A 9722-nucleotide genomic window follows, 5' to 3' on the forward strand; every position below is an offset into this window, starting at 1 on the left:
AAGCCTTAGCAGTCTTGCACCTTGTTGCTAAGTTAACCACTTAGACTTTTACAACCTCGGCTCAGGCTAACACTTTAGTACCCCTAAAGCTAGATGAGACTTTGATTACAATTTGTAAGAAGTGTGAATGTTTGAGAATTAAACTGAAGATGAGGAAGAAGAAGTTATCTTTAAAAGAGATAACAAGAAGAACTGATTTATGTAACACCCTCTTTATTTATTTAATTATTTTAAAGAGTTTAGAGTCTATTAAGATAATTTATATGATTTATGTGATTTATATGTGATTATGTGATGTGTGATATTTTATTTGAGAGGTCTTATTTTATTATTTAATAGAATAAGATTTGAAAATAAAATAAATATTGAGATGAGGGGTTGTTTTGTGAATTTAGAGAGTTTTGTGGGAAAAAGAGGAAATAAGATAAAATAGATTGAAAGTGATATAAATAGGAGAAAACCTAAGCTTTGGGAGAAAAGGGAGAAAACCTAAGTCAGAATAGTTTTTACGTACAACCAGTTTTGGGAGAAAAGGGAGAACAAGAGGAGAGAAGACCAAAGAGAAGCTGCTGATCGATTTTGATTAAGGTAAGGGTGGGACTAGCATTCAATTCTATTAAGTCTATGATTTTGATGGTTGTATTTAACACGTTGTAGGATTAGTTTTTGAGAATTTGAGAATTAGGTTAAAGTGAGAAATTGATGATTAATTGATATAGAATTGATGTAGAAAGTGTTTACAGACCTTAGATAATCCATAGGTTGATATCTGGAATCAATGCTAAGCTTAAAACCATGCCTTTAGGTGGATTTTCGTGAAAATCTGCATTTTGCCTGAGTCTGTATTCATCGCTCGCCTCGCGAAGGATAATCCTCGCCTTCGCGAGTGATGAAGCTCATCGCTCGCCTCGCGAGCAACTTTCCTTCGCCTTGCGAGTTGCATGTTGCAGCTCGCCATAGCGAGCAGATCACTCGCCATTGCGAGTTTGACCAGTGAGGAAACCTAATGAGATAAAACCGCAAGTTCACGGTCTTACCGAAGTAGTATGAAAAGAGTATCGTTCCGACAAGGAGTAATTTAATTCAATTAACCTTTTGGTAATGATTAGAGGAGAAAAGGATTGTAAGTTGGGGTTTTCAAGCGTTTGAAAAATAATAATAAAAGGAGCCTTGGGATCGTTGGTTTCATCTAAATAACAAGTCCTTCACAAACCAAACTAATAGCTTATAATGTTATGTTAGACCTAATTTCTCAAAACAGTTTCTCTTATGTTCCTCTAGCAACCAAGCCTATTTCGCTGACTTGATTACTATTAGATTCTGGTTCCTCTAACAACCAAGCCTATTTCGCTGACTTGATTATTATTAGTTCCCTTGAAGATCGAAACTATATGTCTCAAAGATTGCAAAGACTATTTCGCTGCCTTTGCAATCCTTGTCTAAATTCACTTGTTCGAATATCAAAGCTCCACTTTCATTTTATGAATTGATATTTGGAATAATGGATAAACAATTATCAAACCCTCCACTTTCGTTTCCACAGTTTGATAATGGTTGATCCATGTTAAAGCGGTGAATTTGGATAAGAAATTAGAGTTACATAAGATTAAGGCTTAGAGTTTGGCTTGATTAGGATTATGTCATTTAGACTTATCCAACAATCCCAAGACAAGGAGAAGTCTACTCACTCATGTTCATCGTAGACATGGGGGAGAAGAGAGAAAGCATAAAGGTAAATGACAAGAAAATAAAGGAAAAGAAAAGAACTTTAATTAGAAAAGCAATTGTCACTTATTGAATTCCAAGTAAAGATGATTATTTGTGATGGATGGCTACTCTATTTATAGCATACATTTGACTTAAAATCTAAGCAATTACATTCGGGCTAAAAATAGAGTAGCTTAAAATCTAAGCAAAAGCAGCAAAAGTAACGTTGGAGGGTGGCACGGCCGTGCCAATGCTAGCACGGGCCGTGCCAAGCTTCTGACTTTGGGGAGACATATTTTTGTCTCTCAATCTTCGTATTATCGCATTCAATCAGCTCCAAGTCTCTTTCTTTTGCTCCAAGACTCAATTCATCCAATATTCATTCCTGAAATAAAATAAAATGAAATTTGTAGTAAACTTATTCTAAAAAGGAAATAATACTAATATAAAATAAAATAAAATCTAATTAAAACTAAACTAAAAAGCATATAAAAATAAGCAATAAATGACTCATCAAACTCCCCCACACTTGAATCTTTGCTTGTCCTCAAGCAAAAGGCATAGAAAAGGCAGCAGCAAAAAAAGATTAATTTATGACAAATCAAATAAAAGCTTATGTCTCCCTCGAGGTTTCATACACTAATCACAACTTCAAGTGTTCCTTGTGAACTTATTCAACCCAACAACAAGTCTTAAGTGAGTGTGTGCGTGTAGTCCAACCCTTTTCTTGCTCTTGTATAAGATAGATATTATGAGGAACAGGTTCTAACCTTAACACCAAAGTGACCGAGAAAAATCCTTTCTTCATTTCATATAAGAGAGATGGGAGAGTTTAGATAAATTTGATAAATTATACACTTGGGGGCTTGTAGATGCCGAGGGGCTATCATTTCACATTGGAAGTTCGTGAGGGGGTATCCTTTCCTCCAAGTTTCTATGATCACCCTAAGTAGTGCTACAACTTATTCATCTTCACTTAGGAAGTTCCTCTTTTTAGAGGGTTTAATTTAAGCATAATTCGTTTGAGAAGTCATCACCACATTTAGGAAGTCAGAGAGAGGGTATCCTTTCCTCCACGTGCTGGTGATATTCTTTTGCCCCATTTTGGTTTACACATTACAACACATTAAAATTATTCCCACACAAACTTATACTACTTTTACTCTGAAGATTTTTAAGGGTCCAGGTTACCATTAAAGTTAGAACGTGTTCCTTAAAATACCTATTCATACACTTACTCAAGGATTGCAACTAGGTGCTTTTCTCATTGGAGAATTTTCACAATAAAACTTGATGTGGGTATAGCAAGGACACTTACAACATAAGAAATCACTTTCATGTACAAGAAACGACCATTGAAAAGACAACAAAAAATTTATGTCATATTAAAATAAAAACAAGCTACTTATTCATGCCTTTTACAATAAAACAAAACAAAAGAGTAAAGTTTAAGGGAGTTTGGAAACACTACGACTAAAGACACTTTATTAGGCTCCCCCCACACTTAGGAGAAGCATTGTCCTCAATGATTCAAGATAGAAGAAAAAGAAGAAGGAGAAGAACGAGATAGAGATTGAAGAGATAAGATGAAAAAGAGGAAGAGGAAAGCTCACATTTTTATTGAGGTCCATAGGGAGGACCTTGGAGGTTAAAGTGTTGCATCATGTTCCGAAGCATTTGGTTATTTTCTTCGGATATGCGGTTGCCCCTTAAGACATCATTTCTTAGCCCGGATAATTCAACACCTTGCCTTTGTTGCTCGGTGCTTATCCTTTGTACCTCTGTTTGTATCCATGCCCATCTTTCATTGTTTGCATTATGGTCATGGGGCTCCTCTTCATGGTGCATGTTTGCACCGTCTTCTTCACCTTGATTATGCTCTTCATGTACCTGTAATCCATCACCAACATACAACAAATTTGCCTCCACCTCGGTGTTAGTCCGAGATGGGTTAGGAAGCAGAAACAAAAGAGGTATACGAAGTTGAAGTGCATAAGTCATGGGTGGATGAAGCTTAATGAAATTCATAGATACAAGGGTTTCAATATTAAGCCTATTGTTGCCCTCAATCGGATTTATTCCTTCGGTTTCACTCACTCCAAACTTCCTAGCGATGAAGGTGATGACACCACCGACTACTATCTCAGCTCTAGTATCAGGTCTAGCACCTATGGAGGAAAGGTAATCAAGTAGGTAGAAGCAAGTATTAACGGGATTGTTACTAAGCATTGCCCAAAGCATAAAAAGTTCATCCGTCCTAGTTGTCCTACCTCTTTTCTACCCCAAATGGTACAAGCCATGACTCTTTGGAGGTATCTAAGCACTGGGTTGTGAATGTTACTAGCCTTATTGTTGCGAGGATTATATTGCCTTAACCCGGTAAAGCGTTTCCAAAAGAGAGCGGGGTCATAGTCTTCCGACTTTAGATTTGGATTCCAAGAGTCATGGATAAACCCCGCATTTGCGAAGTCCATCTCTAAACAAAAAATTTCAAGAGACATCTCGTAATCCATATTCAAAAGTCGGAAGGAGACTCTATGGTCAAGGTTATCAAAGTTCACTTTATCCTTCATAGGTCTAAGCATATCAATCCATCCTAAATTTCCTAGTAAGCTAAACACATTATCCCTTAGTCCTAGCACACTCAAAGTATAAGAATCGGGATATCGATAAGGGTGCAAAGGTTTAGAGATAAGAGTCTTATACCTGTCCCTTTGCTTGGTGTCCTTGAAGATTATGCCATGATTCTTGGCTTGCGTTTTCTTCTTTGATTGTGGTCCTCCGGAAGAGCTTGCTCCACCTTTCCTAGATGCCATCATCCTTAACCTTTGTTTGACCTTTTGTGATGGTGGTATAGGTTGGTTTAGTGATGGGGTTAAGGGTTAAGTGAGTTTTAGGAGTTGGGTTGTGGAGTTTGGTGATGAATTTGTGGGTTTTGGGTTAGTTTAATGGGGGTGACGGATTTGGGTGATTTTGGTTTGGATGGACGAAAGTTGTTTTTGAATGGTGTGTTATGATTGATGGGGTAAAGAAATGGTGTGAATTGGTGAAGTTTTGAGGGAGATATGGAGTGTTTGAGGTTTTTTGGTTATGGGGGTTTTAGAAAAAAATGGAAGGATGAGAGATGTTTGTGGTTGAGAATGGGGGATGAAGAAGATGAAAGGTGAGGTAAAACTAAACCTGGGGTCGGGCACGGCCGTGCCAGCCTTAGCCTTAGCACGGGCCGTGCCAACTTCCTGGATTGTGGGATGGTTTTTGGAAGGCAAGGTCTGGCACGGTCGTGCCAATGTGAGCACGGGCCGTGCCAAGGTTCTGGATAAATTGACTTCAAAATTTTCCGTTTTCTCGAATCATACTCGAACAATTACCTACAAAACAATTAAAAACAAAACAAAAGCAGTTAAATGCGTAGGTTGCCTCCCACGAAGCGCTTTTTTATAGTCATTAGCTTGACGTTTTAAGAAAGTGTCCTTAGAAGGGATCGAAGAGGTCATATTGTGTAGACGACGCTAATGAGCGTTCTTTCACATCATGACCTTTAATCATGTTACAAGAATAGAGAGCGGGACCTTTCATAAAATTCTCCAACTCAAACCCTATCAGCTCATCACTCACTTGAAAAACAATCCTACCATTCTGAACATCTACTATAGCACCCGCAGTGGCGAGAAAGGGTCATCCTAAAATTATAGGGCACTCATTGTCCTCATCTATGTCAAGCACCATGAAATCAGTTGGGATGTTTATCCCTTCTATTTTAACGGGGATGTCCTCAACATATCCGACAGGTTGGATATCAGAACGATCGGCTAACTTCAATGTTGTTTCAGTAGGCTTTAACTCTCCCATCCCTAGCCTTTTAAAGAGGGGTAAGTGCAACAGACTAACACTAGCTCCTAAATCACATAAGGCTCGGTTTAAGGTTTCACTCCCTATCACACAAGGGATGGCAAAACTTCCTGGATCTCTAAGCTTTGGAGGTAGCTTCTTGATGATTGCACTTTTTTCTCTTGTCAAAGCTATTGTCTCATTTTGCTCTATCGCCTTCTTCTTTGAAAAAATGTCTTTTAAAAACTTGGCATATAGAGGCAGACGAGACAAAGCTTCAGCAAAGGGAATCTGAATGCAAATCTTTTTAAGTATGTTTAAGAATTTATTAAATCGAGCCTCCAAGTTAAGCTTAACGAGCCTTAATGGGGAAAGGGCTTTCTTCTCGTCAAGTGGTTTCTTTATCGCATCCTTCTCACCTAGAAGCTTAACACTCTCTCCCTTGACAATTTTGGCTTTAGTAACGGTCTCTTCTAACTTACTACCACCAAGAGAAATAGCATTGACATGAGCTTTGGGGTTCGTTTCAGGTTGACCGGGAAAGACTCCTGGTGTTTGAGAAGAGGTGGCTACTTGTTGGGCCACTTGGGAGATTTGGGTTTCAAGCATTTTAGTGTGTGTGGCGATAGAATCAACCTTGGTAGTGAGTTTGGAGAGAGAGTCGTTGAAAAATCCCGTTTGGTTTTTCAGTTCTTGAAGTTATTTATTTTGATTCATCATGCAATTTTCAAACAGAATTTCCAAACTAGACTTCTGAGCCACCCTCTGGGTGTTTGTATAGCTAGGTGGTGCTACTTGCCCATAGGAACCTTGAGGGTTTTTATAAAAGTTTTGATTTGGCCTTGTTCCTTGGTTGTATTGAGCATTATAAAAGTGTGGACTATGAGCCACTTTTCCAAACCATGGTGGGGACAAAGTCTAAGCATTTCCTTGAAACGCTCCCACGCATCATAGAGAGACTCCCCATCTTTTTGGTTGAACCGCGTGATTTGGTCTCTTAGTTTGGCGGTTTTAGAAGGGGGAAAGAATCGGGCAAGGAATGCTCGCCTCATTTGATCCCATGAAGTGATGGAACCGACTTCTAGGGAATGGAACCAAGCGCTAGCTCTATCCCTTAAGGAAAAGGGAAAGAGATGAAGTCTTACGGCTTCTTGGGTCTCTTTTATAGTGCCACTGAGTCTAAGGAAGGAAGAAATATGGAGATTTGGATCCTCAGTGGGTAATCCAGAAAACTGATTTTGCTGCACCAAATTGAGTAGTGCAGGCTTGATCTCGAAGTTGTTACCCTCAACCGATGGGTACACGATAATAGCATGTGGCTCTTCCGTTGAAGGAGTAGCATACTCTTTGAGAGTGCGTTCAGCCATAGCAGTATTATTTTGTGCCTCTCTCTTTTTCTTATGCAAATATCTTTCGATCTCAGGAATAAATTCTCCGGGACTTTTACTTCTTCGCATAAAAAATTGAGAACCCAAGAAATTAGTGGTAATACAAGGAAAGAAAGAAGTAGAAGAAAAGAGGGAGAAGAAGGAGTTCTAATCACAAAGAAACAGTTAATCAAATTAGTTTACTCCCCAGCAGCGGCGCCAAAAACTTGATGAGATAAAACCGCAAGTGCACGGTCTTACCGAAGTAGTATGAAAAGAGTATCGTTCCGACAGGGAGTAGTTTAATTCAATTAACCTTTTGGTAATGATTAGAGGAGAAAAGGATTGTAAGTTGGGGTTTTCAAGCGTTTGAAAAATAATAATAAAAGGAGCCTTGGGATCGTTGGTTTCATCTAAATAACAAGTCCTTCACAAACCAAACTAATAGCTTATAATGTTATGTTAGACCTAATTTCTCAAGACAGTTTCTCTTATGTTCCTCTAGCAACCAAGCCTATTTCGCTGACTTGATTACTATTAGATTCTGGTTCCTCTAACAGCCAAGCCTATTTCGCTGACTTGATTATTATTAGTTCCCTTGAAGATCGAAACTATATGTCTCAAAGATTGCAAAGACTATTTTGCTGCCTTTGCAATCCTTGTCTAAATTCACTTGTTCGAATATCAAAGCTCCACTTTCGTTTTATGAATTGATATTTGGAATAATGGATAAACAATTATCAAACCCTCCACTTTCGTTTCCACAGTTTGATAATGGTTGATCCATGTTAAAGCGGTGAATTTAGATAAGAAATTAGGGTTACAAAAGATTAAGGCTTAGAGTTTGGCTTGATTAGGATTATGTCATTTAGACTTATCCAACAATCCCAAGACAAGGAGAATTCTACTCACTCATGTTCATCGTAGACATGGGGGAGAAGAGAGAAAGCATAAAGGTAAATGACAAGAAAATAAAGGAAAAGAAAAGAACTTTAATTAGAAAAGCAATTGTCACTTATTGAATTCCAAGTAAAGATGATTATTTGTGATGGATGGCTACTCTATTTATAGCATACATTTGACTTAAAATCTAAGCAATTACATTCGGGCTAAAAATAGAGTAGCTTAAAATCAAAGCAAAAGCAGCAAAAGTAACTCTGGAGGGTGGCACGGCCGTGCCAATGCTAGCACGGGCCGTGCCAAGCTTCTGACTTTGGGGAGACATATTTTTGTCTCTCAATCTTCGTATTATCGCATTCAATCAACTCCAAGTCCCTTTCTTTTGCTCCAAGACTCAATCCATCCAATATTCATTCCTGAAATAAAATAAAATGCAATTTGTAGTAAACTTATTCTAAAAAGAAAATAATACTAATATAAAATAAAATAAAATCTAATTAAAACTAAACTAAAAAGCATATAAAAATAAGCAATAAATGACTCATCAAAACCTGATTTGTGATTTAACTTATTAGGTCGAACCTTAGATGATTTTGAGTGCCTGAATATGTACAATAATGATTAGGCATGTTTTTAGATTGAGATTGAACCTGGGAAAGTTTAAAAATGGATTTTTGGGTGAAAATGTCAAATTCATGAGAGCACCCAATTTCTTGTTCCCCAAGGCGAGCAGCTTGCTCGCCAAGGCGAATGCCAATTTCCTGAACTCGCCATAGCAAGCAATGGTGCTTGCCTCGCGAGCTCCTGTAAGACATAATACCTTGTTTTGTTTTTGCGATCTTTGTCGCACGAGATGTTTTGAGTTGATCCTTAGGGTAGCAATGGAGGTTAAATACAATATTAATGATGATCTGTGAAGCTATTATAATATGATTTAATGTTGATAGTAATTTAATATATTGTATATGTATTATTTGAATTATTTAAGATGTTTAAGTTGTTGTTGATTTGCATTTGATATTGTTATATCATGAGCTATTTTATATACTGCCTATGTTGCTGTTTGTCTATTAACTAAGCTGTATGAGTCGGTCTAAGATAAAATATGTTGTTCCAAATTATTGAATTTATATAAGAGGTCGATGTTTTTAAGATGTTAAGTTGTTGAGTCTATGCATACTTATTCATGTTGGGGGCTTGATGCCCTAGAGCCTTTGCTCAATTAAGTTGAGGGCTTGATGCCCTATAAGTATATTAATACTTAAAACGTTCAGGGCTTGATGCCCTGGATTGGTACCACATGCATGATTAAGAGGTTTAAGTTGCATAGTCAAGTTGAAGTCGCATTTGTAGCAAGTTGTCAAGTTGTCAAGTTGAAGAGTCGTGTCCATGAAGTGTTAAGTTGTTTTATGATTAATGAAGTGTTTAAATTAAAGAACTATTATTATGATATGATGATGATGTTTATGTTGTTAAATATAATTGTTGAATTATGTGCTTAATATTATTGTTTGTGAAATCTCACCTCTTCTGCTTGGAAATGTTGCCCTTCGTATGGGTAACTTGCAGGTGATCCAGAGTAGGTTGCTGTTAGTTGCTGTCGTGAGTGGACTATCTCTCATGTGTGTCTTTAGGTGCTCTGATACGTAATGAGATGAGAACTTTGTTGCATGCTTTTCTATTCCTTACGTATTACTATGAATTTTCATGAATAAGCTGTTGAATTGATTTTATGAGATGTTATGATGAGGCCTTCGTGCCAAAGACTATTTTAGTTGTTGAATTAAATCCGCTGCGAAGTTTTCAATATTTATGTTGATTGAATTTTGAAGGATAAATTGTTATTTATTTCCGTTTAAGATTTTTATGAAGTGTGACATTCCGTTTGTGATGATTACTCTGATTATTTTAATGAAATTT

The 9722-nt window shown here is 37.4% G+C and overlaps 1 non-coding gene across 1 annotated transcript; it reads left to right on the plus strand.

Annotated features, from left to right (window-relative positions):
- Positions 1–6432: 6432 nt before the first annotated feature.
- On the plus strand, positions 6433–6539 carry LOC112420618 (small nucleolar RNA R71). Its single transcript, XR_003010791.2, has one exon. It is a non-coding gene; the product is annotated as a small nucleolar RNA R71 (small nucleolar RNA).
- The last annotated feature ends 3183 nt before the right edge of the window (positions 6540–9722 follow it).

This window comes from Medicago truncatula, chromosome 3 (assembly GCF_003473485.1).
Source record: "Medicago truncatula cultivar Jemalong A17 chromosome 3, MtrunA17r5.0-ANR, whole genome shotgun sequence".
In the NCBI taxonomy this organism is placed as follows: Eukaryota; Viridiplantae; Streptophyta; class Magnoliopsida; order Fabales; family Fabaceae; genus Medicago; species Medicago truncatula.